The 21,586-nt window shown below is 30.9% G+C and overlaps 1 long non-coding RNA gene across 1 annotated transcript; it reads right to left on the bottom strand.

Moving 5' to 3' along the window:
• Positions 1 to 10,963: 10,963 nt before the first annotated feature.
• Positions 10,964 to 12,317, bottom strand: LOC107937291 (uncharacterized). The gene is made up of 2 exons (XR_001694638.2): positions 11,586 to 12,317; positions 10,964 to 11,280 (listed from the first exon to the last, which is right to left on the bottom strand). It is a non-coding gene; the product is annotated as an uncharacterized lncRNA (long non-coding RNA).
• Positions 12,318 to 21,586: the final 9,269 nt, after the last annotated feature.

Here is a 21,586-nt window from a genome sequence, read left to right as displayed (position 1 = left end):
AACTTCAGGGAGATGAGATTTGTAGTTATAGTAGATTTTATCCGACCTACTGCAACTTCAGACGTATAAGATTTATCGCTTTAATCCGCTCCACTGCAACTTCAAGGAAATTGGATTAGTAGCTTCAACCTACTCCACTGCAACTTCAGGGAGATAAGGTTTATCGCTTTAATCTACTCTACTTCAAATTTAGAGAGATAAGATTTGCTATCTTCAGTCTCCTCTACTGCAACTTCAAGGAGATAAGACTCGCTATCTTTCACCTACTCTACTGCAACTTCAGGGAGATAAGACTTGTAACTTCAATCTGCTCCACTGCAACTTCAGAGAGATAAGATTCGCCATGATAACTTCGATATGCTCCACTGCAACTTCAAAGAGATAAAAATTGTGGCTTCAATCTACCCTACTACAACTATAAGGAGATAAGATTCGCCATGGTAACTTCGATATGCTCCACTACAAATTCAGGGAGATAAAATTTGTGGCTTCAATCTATCCCACTACAACTATAGGGAGGTAAGATTCGCCATGGTAACTTCGATATGCTCCACTACAACTTTAGGGAGATAAAATTTGTGGCTTCAATTTGCTCTACTACAACTATAGGGAGGTAAGATTCGTCATAATAACTTCAATCCATCCCACTGCAACTTTAGGGGTATGAGATTTATGACTTCTCTGATCTATTACGCCATTTTCTAGGGAACATGGCCTGTAGAATCCATTTTATGGGCCTATGTTTATGCCAAGTGACTAGGATGTCATGATCAGAATGAATCAAATGCTCCTAACTAGATGTGTATGAATGATATTTGCATGAATGCAGAATGTCATTTTTCAAGAATGATCACTTTGTAGTGCTTAGGTCGCCATTGCTTGTTGCTCATCGAGGTTCTATCACTGATGTGTTACCATGCACTCTTATTCAGCTGGTATCTTTGGCAGAAAATCTAAAGAAATAGTCACAGTTTAGACTATTCTCTCTCAAATGTATCTAATTCTTAGGTTTGGTTAGTTCTAACTAGTGGTCCTGTTTCAGGTCTCTGTACTATTTAGAAGCTTTTCAGAGCAATATGCAAAACTCCTTTTACGTGAATATTATGAGCCCATTAATCGTTATTTCAATGGAAAATGCTTGAAAAAGATTGTAACAATAGACAATACTGAAATTTATCGGAAGCAAAGCATGCAATGAATGGAATTAATCAAAATAGTAAATTTTGCTATAGTACAAAGCGGGTAAGATGAGAGTCGTACCCCAGAAATCGCAACATGAGCTTCTCTACACAAACTTCTTGAGGACCATTTTAAGCTCAATTATGTGTTTATAGGATCTAGAGTACTTTGTCGATGCCCCAAGATGTAACGTTCTTCTTTCTGAGAAGACCCGACCATCACAAGTTCAATCTTTATTCCAAATTTGAGCTGCCTCTTTCCAGGTTTTCATTTCAAATCCCTTTGGTCTAAAGCGCCCTTTGCAGGTTTTCACCTTGGCCTCTCCTTTTTTTTTTTAGGCGAAGTATTTCTTAACTGAATCTAAATTCACTGGATTAGGTAGGTTCTTGCCATCCATTTCGCTCAATATCAAAGCTCCTCTAGAAAAGGCCTTCTTTACCACATAATGTCCTTCCCAGTTTGGCATTCATTTTCCTCTGAAGTCCTTTTGGATGGGAAGGATCTTCTTCAATACCAAGTCCCTCTTTTGGAATTCTCTGGGGCAAACCTTTTTGTTGTAAGCTCGCATCATTCCTTTTTGGTACATTTGACCATGACGGATAGCTTTCAACCTCTTCTCTTTAATCAAATTTAACTGATCATATCGAGATTAGATCCATTCTGTTTCATCCACTTTTAGCTCGGACAAGACTCGAAGGAAAGGAATCTCAACTTCGATGGGTAAAACCATCCTTATTCCATAAACCAAAGAGAAAGGAGTTGCCCGGGTAGAGGTTTTGACTAATGTTCAATAAGCATAGAGAGCAAAAGGTAACTTCTCATGCCAATCTCTATAAGTCTCAGTCATTTTTCCCACAATACTCTTGATATTCTTATTAGATGCCTCAACTGCACCATTCATTTTTGGGTGATATGGTGACGAGTTGTGGTGTTTAATTTTGAACTGACTGTAGACTTCAGATATCTTGCTGTTTTTCAAATTCAATGCGTTGTCAGATATGATCCTTTCTGGCATTCCATATCGATAAATGATTTCCTTCTTCAAGAATTTGCTAACTGTCGAATTTGTAATATTGGCATATGAAGCGGCCTCTACCCACTTGGTGAAGTAGTCGATGACCACAAAGATGAATCGATGCTCATTTGAAGCTTTTGGAAAAATTGGCCCAATGAAATTCATGCCCCACATACAGAAAGGCCATAGAGAAGTCATAACATGCAGAGGTGAAGGAGAGAGACAAGTCTTGTATAGCTTTGACTTTATTCGGGTAAATTTTGATCCATTTTTCACTGATTACGAATCCTAGCAGTTTCCCTGACCTAGCCCCGAAGATACATTTTGTTAGATTAAGCTTTAGCTAAAATTTTCTCAACCTCAAAAATAATTTCCTCAAAACTTGCACGTGCTTTTTTCTGTTTGGGATTTTGCAATCATGTCGTCGACGTAAACCTCGATTTCCTTGTGCATCATGTCATGAAACAAGGTTACCATGGCTCTTTGATACGCTGCTCCTCCATTTTTCAGTCCAAATGGCATCACCTTATAGCAAAATGCTCCCCACATGGTTATGAATGTGGTCTTATCCATGTCTTCAGGATGCATTTTTAGCTGGTTGTACCTTGAGAAACCGTCCATGAATGAGAACAGTGAGTAACCTGCCATGTTGCCCACTAAAGTATCGATATAGGGCAATGGGAAATTGTCCTTCAGGTTGGCTTTATTCAGGTCTCTGTAATCCACGCACATTCGTACTTTCCCATCTTTTTTTAGGGACGGGGATGATATTGGCTACCTATTCTGAGTATTTGACCACTTGTAAGAAACAAGCATCGATTTGCTTCTTGACCTCTTCTTTTATTTTTAGCAAAACATCAAGTCTCCTCCTTCGGAGCTTCTGTTGAACTGGCTTACACTCGTTCTTTATGGGGGGACAGTGTACCATGATATCAGTACTTAACACGGGCATGTCTTGATATGATCATGAATTCCTGGAGTAACTCAATGAGGTCTCTCTTTGTCTTTGTGGCGATGCAAGTTTCAATCCTCACTTCTTTTTCTTCCCCCAAGCTCACAATTTCCACTGATTCTTTTAAGGTAGAATCTGTTTCTCTTCTTGTTCTACCATCCTTAACAAATCAGGAGATAAGTTACAATCTCTGTCATCTTCAAAGTCTTGAGATCCCTTTAGACACATATCTCGCTCAAAAGGAGATTCTGAGTTAATAGCAGTGTCACTTATATCATTGATATCTGGAGACCTGTTATAGAAACAAAGGAAGTCCCACAGAACAAATGAATCAAGGAATAATTATTTATGGGGTATGAGTATGAATGAAATGAAAGAATAGAAGAATATTTTGGTCGGAATAAGACAGAAAGATGCATTTTATTGAAATAAAGATGTTGGACATAGCCCTATTTCATAAAAGGATTCTTATTGCCCCTAGGCCTAGAACAATAAGCGTGTTTTGAACATTACTCTAAATTAGCTCTAAAAACTACAGGAATCTCTTCTGCAGTCCAATTGTTCAGAACACTTCCAAGTACATAAGAGCAAATGTTCGATAAATTTTCTCCCTCAATTTTTTAGATATGGTGTTGATGTTCAGATTTCCCATCATTCCTATCGGGCCTTTGACATCTTTAAAGAATTTCAACTCTTTTAATTAATTAGGTCTTTTGTGAAACTTAATGCATACGATGCAATGCAATGTTAATACATGAAATGAATGCAACAAAAAGGCATTGATTCTGATTCAATTTCATTAGAGTAACTTTTCTAGAAAACAAACTTCTTTACATAAAATAGATTACATATACGGCCTTGCCCTGATACTTAAGGCCTTGACTTGCCTAAGAATCCGAGCTAACTCTCGGCCTAGATCTGCCTCTGACTCATATTTCAAACTCAGTGCATCAGCTTAGTCTACTAAGGTTTGTATGTGAATAGCCACTTCTCGTACTTGAGCCAAAGTTGCACCCATGACGTAGTCCCTATCCCTGTCCTGGTCTTGAGATTGATGAAGTTGCTCTTTCCACTACTCATTATTCGCCTCAAAAGAATCAACCTGAAGTTCACAGTTTTGCAGTGCGGTTTCAAGTTCTTCTATCTTCCCTTTTAACTCTTCAATTTTGCTCAGGCTAGCCTTCAACTCGATTACAGAGTTACGACTACGATACAGATACAGGGAGCTTTCTAACTCTGACACCTGAGTCTTTAATCCCACCTTCTCATTTTAACTTTCTACCAAACTCGTTTAGAAACACGCAAATCCTAGGCCAGGTCGGATCGGATCCGGTCAGGTAAGGGCAAAACGACGTTGTTTTAGGCGCTTGAGGTCCAAGGTGCAGGGGACACATGCCCATGTGGTCAAGTGATACGTGATTTTGTGTGATAAGTTTTATAAATTTGTAATTAATCGTTCTTGAAACTAACTATTATCGCGATGAAGGCAAGTGTACCTATCAAACACTAGTATAGTTTTAGCCACTAGGCCGTGTGATCAATTCTGAGCATTCTACTTTGAAATTTTAAAGATGCAAGGGACACACAGCCAAAACACATGCTCATGTGCTAGGTCGTGTATCACACACAGTTGAGACATACGCCCGTGTCTCTGCCCATTTAAACGAAATAGGTCATTTTAAGCCTCATTTCCCACCCAAATTCTATCATCACTCTAACTCAACCAATTTACATATCAACACTTCAAATCAATACATTCAATTTAAGCTAGGATCATATTTTAATCATGTAATATTGTCATTTTTATTCTTGTATCCAAACTTACCTATTTGATCAAATATTTATATGCAAAATCCATCATCACTTTAACTTCAATCATTTTACCATACATATTAACTAGATAAAGACACACATAAATACTTATCAAAATATATCAATCACAAGGAATTTCAAATGGCTAGTTACAACCAAACATTTATGTGCCAATATTGGCTAATTAACCTATACATGTCATTATAACCAAAATAAGTTTACTATTTATACCGAAATGAGCTGAGGGATAGTGTGATGATGCTCCGACCAACTTTTAACCTTTACGAGCTTCCAAGTATTATAAAACAAAGAAAATAAAACAGCGAAAGCATATAATACTTAGTAAGTTCGTATAATGGGAAATTAACTTACCATTCAATTACAATTAAGGTAAATATTCAAAGCATACTCAAACAATTTAGCCAATTTGCCTAAACACATGTAACCTCAAGAAACATGTTAGTCATGTACTTCATGTGAATATCAAGAAACAAGAATGAGCTCATCATGTAAAAGTTTTCATATACATATGTTTTCCATATCATATATTCATATAACATATACATTTCCATAATAATTCATCTCAAGTTCAATTATTCCATATCAGAACTTTGTCCGTTGAATTTATTTGAAATATCGATAGATACACAGGTAGTACACCTGAAGTGTACAAAACTGATTCATATTCGGGAATACTCATATGAGCATATAAACGGGAAAGCTCTCTCTCGAGCCATATAACGGGAAGCTCATGTGAGCCATGTAACAGGAAGCTTATCCGGGCTGTATAACGAGAAGCTCATAAGAGTCATAATCAGGAAGCTCATATGAGCCAATAGCAGGTAGCTCCGGAGAGCCATTAATTGGAAAGCTTCGGATTGCCATATATCTGGAATTCAAGTGAGTCAATATCAGGAAGCTCTAGAGAGCCATTAATCAATAAGCTCACAAAGTGCCTTTAATCGAGAAGCTCACGAAGAGCCATATAACGGGACGCTCAGAAGAGCTGCGGTGTGTCCACAACACATGTAGGATCACAACCAATCGGGATGCTCCGAAGAGCTATTAACGGGAAGCTCGTAAGAACCATATAATGGGAAGCTCGAGAAGGCCAAATATCGGGACGTTCTTTCGAGCTATAGTGTGTCCGCAACATATGCAGGACCACAATCAATTCAGGAATCTTGTATCCAATCAAATTTCATCTATTCAAACTGGACTTTATACTTATCGATCATTGTCAAATATGTGAATACTTTCATATACATGACAATAATACAATCACATACATACAATTCAATTTAACACATATAAGTTCTCAATTTAGTTACACGCACTTACCTCGATAATTATTCGTGTATGCAAAATCTACTAATCCAACACTTTTTCTTTTCCACGATCTAACTCCGTTTTTAGTCTATCTAGATCTATATGAATAAATTTAACATCAATTTAATATAATTCATATTCAATTCAGTTCAATTCACATCTTAGGCAAAATTACCATTTTGCACCCATACTTTTATTTAATTACGATTTCATCCCTAGGCTCAGAAAATGAAATTCGTACAATCTAACCCTTATTTCAAGCCTAACTGATTTTTACAAGCAACATTAACAGTCCATATATTTCACAAATATCAGAATTTTTTCATAAATTTTACATCTTTTCAATTTAGTCCCTAAATCATAATTTCATCATAATTTCCTTTACAAAAGTTGCTTATCTATCAACAACCTTTCATTTTCTACCATAAAACTTCATAATTCATGCATATTCATCCATGGAAAAACCCTAATACCTTGATAACTTTGCAAATTAATCCTCAAGATAGCTAGATTAAACTATTACGATCTTGGAAATATAAAAATCATTAAAAACGGGACTTGAATACTCACCTAATTGAACCAAATAAGCTTGCTATCTTTAGGGTTTCCATGTAAAAATATTTGGGAAAGATGATAATATGATGATATTTTCATTCTTTTATTACTTATCATCTTTAATTATTTTTACTTTACAATTTAGTCCTTTTCTTTATTTAATTTTCCATGGATGAATCATCATACTTATCTACTAACTCTTCTTAATGGTTTATTTACCATTAGGACATCTAATTTTGAATTTCATAGCTATTTGATACTTTTAGCTACTAGAACTCAACTTTTACATTTTATGCAATTTGGTCTCTTCCCTCTAATTAGACATGTAATCTATAAAATTTCTCTACGAAATTTCCATATGATATTTCAATTATAATGCAGATCATGAAATAATATCAAAATTTTTTTTTCTTCAGGACTATAATTTGTGGTCCTAAAACCATTATTCTGATTTCACTAAAAACGGGTTATTATAGCTGAACTGCTTGCTGAGGCTGAACTATACCCAGAGCTAGAGCTTGCACCTGATCAAAATGCTATGGACAATCCCTGATGAGGTGCTCTATTGACCCATATCGCAGACAAGCTCAGAACCTCCTCCAATATTCGCCCAGATGGCATCTACCACAATCTCCACATGACTGAACCACATTAGAAGCAATAGGAGCCTCAACCCTCAAAGACCCATCAGATCTAGCCTGTTTCTTAAACCGTTAAACAGAACTAGAAGGCTTTGAATCCCTCTTATTCTTAACTTGCTTCCGGTCCCTTTTATCTCGCTTAATGCACTTAACTTTCTCAGCAATCTTTGCTTTGTCCACCAAGATGTCAAAAAATCGCTCCCTCAATGGAGCTATTAGAACCTTGAGGTCATACCTTAACCCTTCCTCGAATCGAATACACTTATCATAGTCAATTGACACCAACCTATGAGCATATCTGCTTAATCTCAAAATTTTTACCTCATATTTGGCCACGGACTTATCTCACTAAGTAAGGCCCATAAACTCGCGTCTACGAGCCTCCACATAACTTGCCCCCACATATTTGCTCTAGAAATCATTCTTAAAAGTTTCCCAAGAAATCTGATCAGGATGAGTTCCTTCCTCAACCATCAACCACCATTGGTACGCCTCATTGCAAAGTAAAAAACTGCACCCTTCAATTTCTACTCGCAGGTGAAGTCAATATCATTCATGATCCACTCTGTGGCCTCTAACCAATACTTGGCCACAGTCGGGGCAACTCCAATGATGCCCTTAAACAGTTCAACACTATTGGACCAGAGTTGTTCAATTACAGACCCTCAACTATTAGATCTAGAATAGGGCATAGCGACCCTCTCCTAAACCGTTAACATGGCTTGGGACAATGCGTCGTCCCCAACTGTCCAAGTTTGAGACACAGTCTCAGTAGTAGGCGTCCCTGGGGTTTCACTCGTATCCAAATTGGGCATACTACCCATCGAGGATAGCTCAACCCGAGCCCCTCTTTAGAGCTCGCCATGCCCACAAGTACCACGTCCACGAGCTTCACGCGCACTCATTATGTTATTTACATTACAAAATTTTATGTATTTGTTCAAATTTTTCTTATCAAATGTTTTATGTCAGAAAATTCTTATCAGAGTATTTTTCAAAAGTGCTATAGTTTTAGACTAGAGCATTATTATTTTTAATACTACAGTTTTGTTTCTGACTAAGCAGTTTAACTAAGTAAAAATACATATGATGCGTGATATTCGTAACAGGTTTTAAAGATTTATAAATGAAACATTCCTGAGACTAACTTATTATCACGATTAAGGCAAGTGTACCTATCGAACAGTAGTATAGTTCAGCAAGACCGGATTGTCAAACCCAAAGGAACTACGAGTACTAGTATTTTCTTCCTTTTTATTATCTAGCCTAAAATTTAAGAGGTTTGGTTGTCTAAACTAATTATTAACTAAGAATGCACAGAAAGAAAAACTTGGGAAAATACTTTTGGGAAAACTCGATTGATTTAGACAATACCTAAAGACAAATCCACCTAGACTTCACTTGTTATTTGACTCTGAATCAGACGATTTATTCATTTGACTTGATCCGTAGAAATCCTTAAGTTATATTATTATCTCTCTCGAGACTAATACGTCTAACCCTAGGTTGAATAATTGAAATCTCTTTCTAATTAACACCCTAGAATTGCATTAACTCGATCTATGGATTCCCTTATTAGGTTTCACCCAAATCCGGCAAAATCTTGTCACCCTATCTCTAGGCGCGCAATCAACTCCGCTTAATTATGACAAATTTACTCTTAGACAGGGTCTATTCCTCCTCTGAATAAGAGCTTAACTTGAATCAATATCCTGCAATATCAAAACAAGAATTAAGAACACATAATTAAGAACAAGTCAAATATTTATTATACAATTCAGATAATAATAAAAAGATCTATCTTAGGTTTCATTCCCCTTAGGTATTTAAGGGTTTAGTTCATACTTATGAAAGAAAACATCTCAAAAACATAAAAATATAACAAAACGTAAGAAAACCCAAAACTCCTGAAGGAACTTGAAGGGAGATCTCCAGTCTTGATGATGAATCTGGCTCTTGAGATGGATCAATCGGCTTTCCTTGAGTAATTCCTTGCTTCCTACTCTATATCCCCCTTCCTAAGTGCCTCCTTAAGTGTTTAAATAGGCTTTGGAATGCCTAAAAGTCCTCAAAATAGTCCTTTTTCAAATTGGACTAAACTTGGGTTCGGCAAGGACACACCTGTGTGACACACCCGTGTGCGATTACTGAAGGCCGTGGTCAAAGCTGTTAAATGGGCACGGGCGTGTGATCCACCCGTGTAAGTCGTACTTCGATCCTGCCAAATTGACAAAACCGTGTGACACGCCCGTGTGAGGAAGTCCATGCCGTGTTGTTTTCCCATGTGGGTCCATTTTCTCCGTTTTCAGCCCGTTTCTCCTAAGTATAAAACATGAAATTAAAGGATTAAGAGCATCGAATTCACCAAATCTAAGGAGAAACCATCCATAAATGCGTTAGGCATGGGGTAAAAATATGTATAAATTACGGTTTATCAACATACATGATCGGTGTCAGAGACTCGGTATTCCATAGACTTTTTTCTCAGATTAAAGTTGAAAACGATTTTGTTCAGAAAATAGTTTTAACTAAAATTTTGAACCCAAAATTTCATGGCTCGAGTTTTTCAATCATGCTCTGATACCACCAAATGTAACACCTCAAACTCGACCTAGACGTTATGGCCAAATTTAGAGATGATACTATAAATCGATTGAAAATTCAAAATCTATTTGTTTTTAAAAAAATCATCGTTTAGCATTTGTTGCTTAAAATCTGGTTTGTTTGTAAGCCCATCTCTCTTAATCTATTATCAAAAATGTTGTTTATATAGAAAATTTTATTTTAAAAACATTTGAGTTTGCTGTGGAAAGTCTTATTTGAGTTCAGTTTTGAAAACATGGTTTGTAATTTAAAAATCAATATTTCGCAAAAACAAGTTGTAAACCCACCAAAAATAATAAAACAGTTAAAAATTAGATAGTAAAGTTCATAAATTTAAACAGTCCCAAAATGGCTAAAGATAGTCCAAATTTTACAAAACACATAAAATCCAAAAAAATCATAACTGAGCTCCTATCGCATCGATCCACCTAAGTCTGAGGGTTACCTAAAAGTGACAGACATTGAGAATGTGAGTTTTTGAAATTCAGTGTGTAACATTTTGTTCAAACAACAAAAATTATTCAAACAAATATGGCAGATGTTGAATATATCAGAGCAGTACAAATGCAAAAATATAATTCTGCCTCCTTTCGCTACACATCAACTCCGACCATCCCAAACACCATATGAGGTATGGAATACCCATCCCTACACACCAGTTAGTATTAGTATGAATATTTGCAACTTAACTGCTAAACCAATAAGTGAATTATCGCCATATACAGAAATAGATGTAGTCGTGCCACCAATTACGGTAGAAAATTAAACTCCTCATACTTCCTCCAATACACAATTCTCATCCCAAATGCAAATGCAAAACTAACATATATTAGATATATTTACGACGTGCATGCTTATCATGATAGATACAGAACATACATAATGTTTTCTTCAGATTAAACATAGCATATTACATATTTTACTTGTAATAGCCAATTTTGGCCCGAATCAATAAAACAAAAAATAAAACCCAAACAAATAAATAATTAAATAGCCCAAAATTTAAAACCCATTACATATCAGACCCAAAACCCAATTTACAAACCCTAATAGCCCTAGCCCACTCTTATCATTTTCAGAAAGCAAAAAAAAAACCCAAACCCTCCTAAAGAGCTGCAGCCGCTGCTTCCCTCCACGCATGTCTGACTGCCGCCACCGCGTGCCTACCACCAGCCATCATGCACCATTGACACCTGCAAAAATTAAATACAACAGCAGAGAGTTCAACATGCAAGATAGAAAAAAACAATAGCAAAAAGACAAAACAATAGAAACTAACAGTTTGTAACTCGGTTATAAAAGCTGAAATCTTCCCTTTGTATATTTTTACAAACATCAGAAATCAAAAACAGAATAGAAAATTTAGAAGGTTAACTTAGAATTCTCTGATATCTGGATCTTCTTGTTTATTTCCGCTTTACTTTATTTTATTTTTCATTTTTATTTGTTAACTTACTTTAAAACCAAAAAACGAATCAAGGAAAAAGAAGGAACTTACCCGAATCCACGCAACCCCGTCATCGAAGACCACTTCTCCATTGTCGGATTCGGCCCAAAGAGGTCGTGGGGGTTCCTCTTCTTTTGGATCTTCTTCGGTCTGGGAAACCCTCGCCGTCGAGCTCGCTTCAAAAGGGGTTAAAAACCCGATTTCACGTGGTCCCGATCACCGTCTACAGTGGAAACCACGGTGGCTTCAAGGGGGCATGACGATGGCGGCGATGATGGGTTTCAAACCCCTAGAAGAAAAGAGAAAAAGGGGGGGAGAGAGTGTTTTGTGGTTCTTTTCTTTCTTGGAAAATAAAAGAGGAAACGGCAGAATAAAAAAGAAGGATTTTTTTTTGTTTTATTTCATCTTTGAAACGCCGTCGTTTGGTGGGGGTGGGGTCTGCGCATTCTCCCTAAAGGGGAGATTTGTGCGATTAGTCCTTCTCCTTCGCAACTCCATTCAATCATGCCCCATTTTTTGTTTTCTTTTGTTTTTTTAATTTAGCCCTTAGATTTCGTTTGGTTTTCGATATGGTCCCTTGTGCTGTCAGGGTAAACGCGCGCAGAGCATCTAGGGGATATTTTTCCATCTAGGGGATATTTTTCCATCTAGTCCCTGCTAGTTTCTGCTCGTTTTGTTTTGATCCTTGATTAACTTTCCAGTATTTATAATCTTATACCTCGAATTTTAACTCGTTTTTCATGTCCTAAATCTATTTACTTCATTTATTAACCTTTTTTTTAATAAAAAAAACCAATTTCATTATATGTTATTTTAAATACTTTATATGTTATTTACTTTACATCTATTTTAACTTATTTTAATGTACTGTTTATCTAAATATTATTCTTTATTTTAACTTGTTTTATGTATATATTTTATCCTAATCTATTTTTTATGTATTATTTATTTTATATTCCTTCCTATTATATATATGTATATACATAGTTTATTTCAAGCTTTTTATATATTTATTATTCTTTTAAAACTGTTTTGTTAAATATATTTATTTCAAATTATTTTATATTGTTTATTCTTAAGTTATTGTATATTATGTATTTCAAATAACTTTTTTTATATTACATTTGAACTGTTATTATTATAAAATATATTTATATTGTCTACTTTTAATTCTTTTACATATTATATATTTTAAACTTGTTATATGTTATTTTAAATTGACTTATATATTACTTATTTTAAAATTATCTTATATACCTTATTTTAAACCCTTTTTACTTATTTCAAATGATTTTATTATTATTTATTTTAGATTTTTTAAATATTATTTATTTTACACTTTTATATATACATATTATCTATTTTAAAATTATTCATATATATCTTTTTTTTAATTTGCTTTGTGTATTATAGATTTTAAAATTCTTCTTTTACATTATTTATTTTAAACTCATTTATTATCATTCTAAAATTTGTTTACATTTTATATATTTTAATTTGTTTTATAGTTTTTTATCATTTAATTCATTGGTCTTTATTTATCGATGTTATTATTTAAATGTTGTATGATTATTGCCATTGTATACTTTAATTCGTTTATTTCATATTTTTGTATTGTTGTTATTCATTCGTATAATGCCGTGTTCATGTATCGTTATTCTAGGCTCATTACTATTTTTGTATTTCAGATCATTGCCTCATGAATCAAGCCTCCTTGCATTTATCCAATAAATCGTTTTATTTGAATCCAAACAAATAATGCACGTTGTTTAAATATCGTACTCGCTATTGTTCAAAAACAAAAATTTTCAAAATAAAGCAATGTTTCGCGTTTTGGAACATCGAGGAATTGTGCCCTAACTTATGGGGTTTCGGTTTTCCCGTTGATCTTAAATGACCAAATATCCTTTCGAGTTTTAAAATACACAGAATCCCAATTAAAATTAAAGACAAACTTGCGCCCGGGAGTTCATGGTATCGCATCCTAACTTACGGGATGTGATACTCTGATATCTCGAGACAAGGAAATCTTTAACAATTGTTTTGAGCTAATTCAAGCGTTTTTAAAATCGACATTGATAAAAAAGATCGTATCTTAAATCCGTTCACGATTTTCAACTTTCGACATTAAGACACTAACTAATCAATTTGGTACCAATTTTGGGCGTGACGAGGGTGCTAATCCTTCCTCACACGTAACCGACTCCCGGACCCATTCTCTTGAGTTTCGTAAACCAAAAACACCGTTTTAGTAAACAAAAAAGTATTATTAAAACAAAGGTGATCTGATCACACCTAATAAAGATCGGTGGCGACTCCTGTTTTAATTTTCATTTTTAAACAAAGTCTATTCCCGCTTTTACAAAAAAATGGTTTCGACATTACTCATAAAACTTAATTTCAGACATGCGAACAAATATTCTATTTTACACTAACAGATGTCCAAAATTCATGCTTTATAACTTAATTAATAACATACCAACCCTACAAAAACCCTACGTTCGATTCAAATGCTGTTTACGGTCCTAGTGAAAATTTTAGAATTTTGGGCCCACACGACCTCAAACACGCTCATGTGGTCCACACAGCCCAACTGGCCCAACCATGTGGCTCAAAGTTTGCACACGGTCGTGTGGCGTCGACAGTGTCGACTTATAACTTTCGTCGTTCACTGTTTTTCAGGTTTTTCGTTACACACCTAATACGATTTCAATGCGAAAGCAACTACGAGATATCCAACACTTAAATTGATAATTATCACAACCAAATTAGTAACGGTTCAGGAAACTTAACAAAAATTCAACCACAACGTACTTAATCGACCCCCCAAAAACGCATTCGAACACTACCCCAAAAGAAATCAACAACAAACCAACGTCTAAGTTGTTGGAGGACTTCCGATTGCTCAACGTCTAAGTTGTTGGATGACTTCCGATTGCTTCTCGTTCTCTTCCTAAAAATGTATCGAAATTATTACAAAAACCCAAAAACACAAACTTAATACAACCCCAACGCCTAAAAACATTTATAACCCACACATATACAAGAGAACGTAAAGAAAACTTACCCCACCATTTGCAGTAAACAGAACAAGGATTAAAGTTCCAAAAAGAATTTATAGTAACAAGAAAAGAGAAAGAGAATATAGTAGTGCGAAATAAATCAGAAAGAAAGGTAAAACAAAATTAAAGAAACGTGGAATTGGGAAAGAAAAATAAATGGTAACACTTGAAACAAAAATAATAAAAATAAATAAATTAAAGAATTAAAGAAACAAAATCTAAAAGGCTAAAAAAAAAAAAGCAAATTTTGACTAGTGATTTTACTGGCAGAAAAGCAAAACAAATGAATTGGTCAATGGGAAGGTGGGGAAACGTGGGGAATAGGGCAAATTTTGGCAAAAAAAAAATAAATTAAATTAAATTTTAATTAAATTTAACAAAGATAAGAAAAGATAATAACAAAAATATAATATTTTTTAAAACGATTTCAACCCTAACTTACTCAATAATTTGATAACTTATCATATTTTCTCCACATACAGATCTCGATTAGACCACAATTACTACATGATCGACTCAAACGGGATTAACAAAAATTTTGTCATTTTGCTCATACAGAGATTCGAAAATAAGACAAAATGATAAGCTAACACCTTATTACTAAACCAACAAATTCATTCTAACATGAAATGACCGAAAATAAAACTTAAATCAAAATATAGAGTTAATGATAGGGACAAAAATAACAAAATTTTCAAAGAATGAGATTTGGACTCATAACCTTAAACACACATTCCAAGCAATTAACCATTGAAACAAATACTTAATTATGATAGATTTTAACAAAACATAAATTCAAAATTTGGGGTATTACAGTATGTTGCTCTTTTTATTAAAAAATAAACAAATCAGTCTCTATACATTAAATCAAAGAGTAAACTGATCATTTTATTAAAATTTAAATTCTTTTTTACTGTTAAATATTGGTATTATATGTCAGCATAAGGTACACATGGCATGTCAAGTTTCACTATCTTATTATTCCGCCAATCACGCTAGTTTTTAATAGTACAAATAAATGAAACTTTTAATAAAAATGGCCAATATACCCTTTGATAAAAGACATATAGACTAAATTTATCTATTTTTAATAGAGGGATAAAATGCAATTTATTTTTTAGAATAAAGGCCTCTATGATACTTCTTTCACCTAGATAACACTATCACTGAGAAAGTCGAGAATTTAAAAAATATTTTGAATAAAATAATTATTTTAAAAATATTTACCAAAAAGTTTTTAAATCTATATAAAGTATTGTCTAAAAATTATAAAATAAAATCCAATTTTCCAAAATAAAGTTCAAAATTCACATAAAAAATTCATCATTTGAGAAAATCCAAAAAGTTCATCAAATTGAACTCATATAAGAATGATTATATTAATTACTTAAGTTTATAATACTATTAAATATTATTAGCATTTACTAAGTTATATTAATATATCTTTTTAATTTATTTGCAAAGTTTAAATCCATGTTGAGCTCAATCAATACCGTTACTATTTTAGTAATAAAAAGAAAATGAATTTGAACCCCCTTTTTTTTCTATTTTAAAATTAAGAAAAATTATAGATTAAAATACAAATTATATATAAAAAAATTAAATTAAGTTATTAGTTGGATATGTATTCCTTTTAATATAAAATAATTTTATTATAACTGCAATATATTTTTAAAAAAAATTAAAATCAAAATCAAGAACTCCATCAGATATGTATTATTTGACAGTGATCTGACAAATACAATTGATTATATAAACACATGTATATTATTGTATAATTATTGAAGAAAAAGAAAAAAGAATGACGGTGGCCACCAATGGAAGACGTTCACTGTGTTTATATCACATGCGATTATATTTAAGGGTAAAATAAATAGAATGTTGGATGAACTCTTGGTATAAAGTTTGTTTATGTTTATTTATTAAGTTAAATAAATGAGTATGAACAAAATTTTTATATTCGTTTAATAAACGAACGAACAAACAGAAGTGTGTTCAGTTTGTTTATGTTTACGAATAAACTCGTTTATAAACTCGTTTATTTATCAATGATTTTTATAAAAATTCTATTAGTATATATTAATAAAACTATCTTAAAACTCGTTTATTGTTACATTAATATATATTAATAAAATTGTATTAATTTGTATTTTTTGCATTTATAATATAATTATTAATATTTATATTTGACTATTTTATATTTAAACAATATATGTGTATATGTATTTATTGTTTGTTTGATTGTTTATTATTTATTAACATTGTTCGTGAACATGTTTAATTATATTTTCGTGAACATGTTCCTTAACATGTTCGATTAAGTTAAATGAACATGTTCGTATGTTCGTGAACATTAAACAAACGAACATGAACACACATAATTTTAAATAAACGAATATGAGCAAAAATTTAAAATTCTTAACGAACACAAATTGAACACGAATAAACTTAACAATAAACAGATGAACATGAACAGAGGTTTATTCTTTCAAGTTCGATTCATTTATAGCCCTAATTATATCAACCTACAAAATTTGAGTTAAAAAATAATAATATTGGATCGTTTTAATAAATCTAAATTTTAAAATATTTGTCATTCTAATTTTACATAAAGTAATTTCTTATTTTGAAAACTGCATATATATTTATATAAATACATTTGTTTAATCAATAAATAATTTTTTTTAAGATATCTATTGAAACGAGTCCAATAACTACTCATTAATATTCTATAAATCCATTAAAAGATAGATGTTCATCACAAATTATCACTTACCGGTAAATATTTTCTAATCACATATGAGATGTAATTATCTTTTTCTTAACCAATCATCAGTAAAATTCTTTTTACATTATAGAGTTAAGACAGTTTTAAAATTTTAAATCAATCTTGATATTTAGGTTTCATTTAATTTTTCATATTTATATTAATTTTGGATTTTAGATTTTAGGATATTATTTTAATAAAATGATTTTTTTAAAATTTTAATATTATTTTTTAAAGTTTCACATATTTGTTCACAAATATTTTTTAAAAAATAAAATTGATATAAAAATTTTAAGTTCTTTTAAGTATTTTAAATATACAATAAATTTTAAATCATATCAAACTAAATTTAATTAAGGTAAACTACACTCAAGGATGCTAAACTATTAGTAAGTTTACGTTTTGGTCATTTAACTTTAAAAAGTTATAAAATAGTCACTAAACAATTCGAAAGTTTCCATTTAAGTCTCCATGCTTTTAGAATCATTATTGTATGGCATTCTCTATTCGCACGGCTTGCAACTGAAAGTTCTCCTTCCCTTCTTTTATACAATTCATTTTTTCCATGAAACAACTTTAAATATAAAAATTTACGAATTAAAATTCAAACAATTTTCATCTCCAATCTTCAACATTGATAGTTAGATCTAATTGGGTTTAAAATATATTCTTTTACTCATCGATGGGTACTGATCTACTGTATCAATCATTAAATCATCACTTTGAACTTGCTAATAGAACTTTAAAAAACTTAATATCACAATTACTTAAATAAAAACTTTCAAATAATTCAATAACCATTATATAAATTTTTAAAACTTAATCATCAAAACATAAACTTCCAAATAATTTAATAACATTGAATATAATTTACACAATTATTTATTAATTAAATAAAAATCCGAATGGATTCAATTTACATAACCACGAATTTTTCAAATCAATTTCCGAATTTCTCGATTTTGTTATCCCTTCTTTAACGGCATCCAAATAATGATTGATGGTGCCACATCATGAGCACGTATATAAATATCCATCTATGATCTAATCTATAAATGATATTGAATAATTCTCTATAGTCTGTCCTACTCTATTATTTTATATGCTCAATCAAATTCTACAAATTACGTGCGGACCTACCACGAAACCTCTGTGATTGTCCCGATGCATTATTATTATTATTAATTTTTAAATACTTATTAAAGATTCAAGATGCGTCCAAAAAATCTAGTGGGTCCAACAAGCTTATAATTTTTTTATTACTGATTTGGAGGTCTGGTGGGGCCCATCCGGCATCATGCCGACGCCTCCATTTGGCTTAATAGAGAGAGTGAGCTTTACGCATTTTTGCCGAACATCTCAATATCTTATCCGCTTTTATTTTAATCTAGGGTTATTTTTACCATATGCCCTTACATGATGGCTTAAATTTTAAATTGATCCTCAAAGTTATAAAATATTTTAATTGAATTCTCAAAGTATTAGTATTGGATCAATCACGCTATTTGATTGGTTTAGTCATCACTCTAGATGTTCAATGCTAGACCAAGTCGGATGTGAAGCATATTTAAAACTTGTAGATTAGATTTTAAACAAGTTTGTCAGTAGCTTGAATTGTTAAAAAAATTCAACCCCTCTAAATTTAATGCACTTTGCGAGTAAAAGTATCATGGGGCCATTGTATTAGGAGTCAGATTGTATTTTGCCCCATATACTAAAAAATGAGTAATTTAATCTTTGTATGTTAGATCAAAGAGCAGTTTGATCTTTCAATTAAAAGTTCCATCCAATTCTATTGTTAAAAACTAATCCCTGGATGTCAACATGAGGTATATGTGGCACATCGTGTATCACTATCTAATTATTCCATCAACCATGCCAATTTTTAATAGTACAAATAGATGAATTTTTTAACAAAAAAGATTAATTTACTTTTTGATTTAACATGTAATGACTGATTTATCCAATTTTTTAATAAAGAAGGTAAAATACAATATAACAACTAGTATAACAAGCTTTATAGTACTTTTGCCACACTTTATACTATTTTAATATATTAAGTCTAAATTTTATATGACAAGCACACATATCTAAATTTTGATCCATTTATTTTAATAATGTTATATGTAAAATTTGAGGTACTATTTAACATCAAACTGACATATAGGCTGATGGAAAATCACCTTAAGTATTGAGAGTCAATTACAACGTTTTGATATATATATATATATGATATATATCATATCTATATATATAGATAATATATAGATATATAGATATGATATATATCATATATATAGATAATATATATATAGATAATATATGATATATGATATATATATAGATCATATATGATATATTATATATAGATATCATATCTATATAGATAATATATCATATATATAATATGATCTATATATATATATGATAGATATATATATAGATATATGTATATATCATATATATATAGATAATCTCTATCTATATATATATCTATAATATATATCATATAGATATAGATATATATCATATATATATAGATATCTATATCTATATATATATAGATAATATATATATCATATATATATATAGATAATATATATATAGATCATATATATCATATATATAATATGATCTATATATATATATGATAGATATATATATATATGATATATATCATATTTATATATATAGATAATATATAGATATATATATGATATATATCATATCTATATATATAGATAATATATATAATATATAGATATATAGATATGATATATAATATATATATAGTTAAAATAAATTTAGAATCTAAAATCTAAACTATAATTTAAGGATGTGAAGTGCAATTGACCTTTTGTTTGCTTTTTTGATGTGAACCCAATCTGTTATTACATAATAATAAAAAACACAGCTGCCATGTGAACGTATCACAATGAATCCAAGTTTAAAGGTTAAATTAAGAAAACCAACCAAATTCTAGACCTCATGTAAACTACAAAAGAATTTAAGGATCAATGCCTAAAAATTAAAAAATCTAGGGATTAAATGTTGATTTATCTATTTTTATAGCGACTTGCAGGTAATTTTTAAGAATCTTTTTTCTTTTTAGAGCACAACTTGCTTATTAACAAAAGTACATTTTAATTTATTCACAAATAATAATATTTTGTTTGATATTATTACATGATATATACAAAATTAAAATATTACATATTAATTTTATCGTTTAAATTAAATTTTTATTTTTATTTTGCATCAATTTTTAATAAATATATTTGTTATATATTTTTTCATGAATGTATTATAATTTAATTTTTAAAAATTAAAAAAAAAAGTCAAAATCTATACTACTATATATATAAAAAGAAAGTCATAAGAAATTTTTTTTTACACTTATCCTTAGTTTTTTTTTTACATTACTAATAATAATGGTAAAATTTTAATTTTGATCAATTTAATTTTTAATTATATAAAAATAATTAAAATTTAATTTTGGTCTGTATATTATGCTGAAATGAGATATTTGATTTTATATTTAATTTTTATATAATTTAGTACCTCAACTTTTATAATGTCATTAGTTAATTTAAATATTTTATTTTAATTAAAATATTAATACAAAATTAAAGAATTGTTAATATTATTAATTTTTGTTAAGTTCAAGTCTTTTACAATGTTATTTTTTTACATAATTATAAAGTGAGTGCTTGTTTTAAATTTTATAATGTCACATTAATAAATTAAAAAAATAAAATATTAACAATTAGATATAAATTTTTAAATTCAAGCAATTTTTAAAAATAAAAATATAATTATAAATTATAAATTATAATTATTTAATTAAAAAATAATTAACCAAACACGAAAGGTTGTTGGAAATATATAATAAAATATGAAAGTGTACATTGTATTGCCATCATTTAATTCAAATCAATTGGAAGGTATCCAATTGTGGATAATGATTGTCAAACTACTTTTGAAAATGCATTGTCCAATTGTTTGTAAAAAGAGTTTCTTTTTAATTTTAGAAAAAGAAAATTAAAACAAAAAAAAAATCTCGAAGCTTATGAAATTAAGAAGCTGAAAATGACATTAAAAATTGACAATTTTTCTTCTTTAAAAAATTAATTTAGTATTTTTTTAATTTCCAAATCCTTTTTATTTGGTACGTAATGGTGTAAGTTAACTTGTTTATATAATTTATCTTATTATAATTGTAA

This window comes from Gossypium hirsutum, chromosome A07, assembly GCF_007990345.1.
Source record: "Gossypium hirsutum isolate 1008001.06 chromosome A07, Gossypium_hirsutum_v2.1, whole genome shotgun sequence".
In the NCBI taxonomy this organism is placed as follows: domain Eukaryota; kingdom Viridiplantae; phylum Streptophyta; class Magnoliopsida; order Malvales; family Malvaceae; genus Gossypium; species Gossypium hirsutum.
This window is presented reverse-complemented; position numbering and strand designations above follow the sequence as displayed.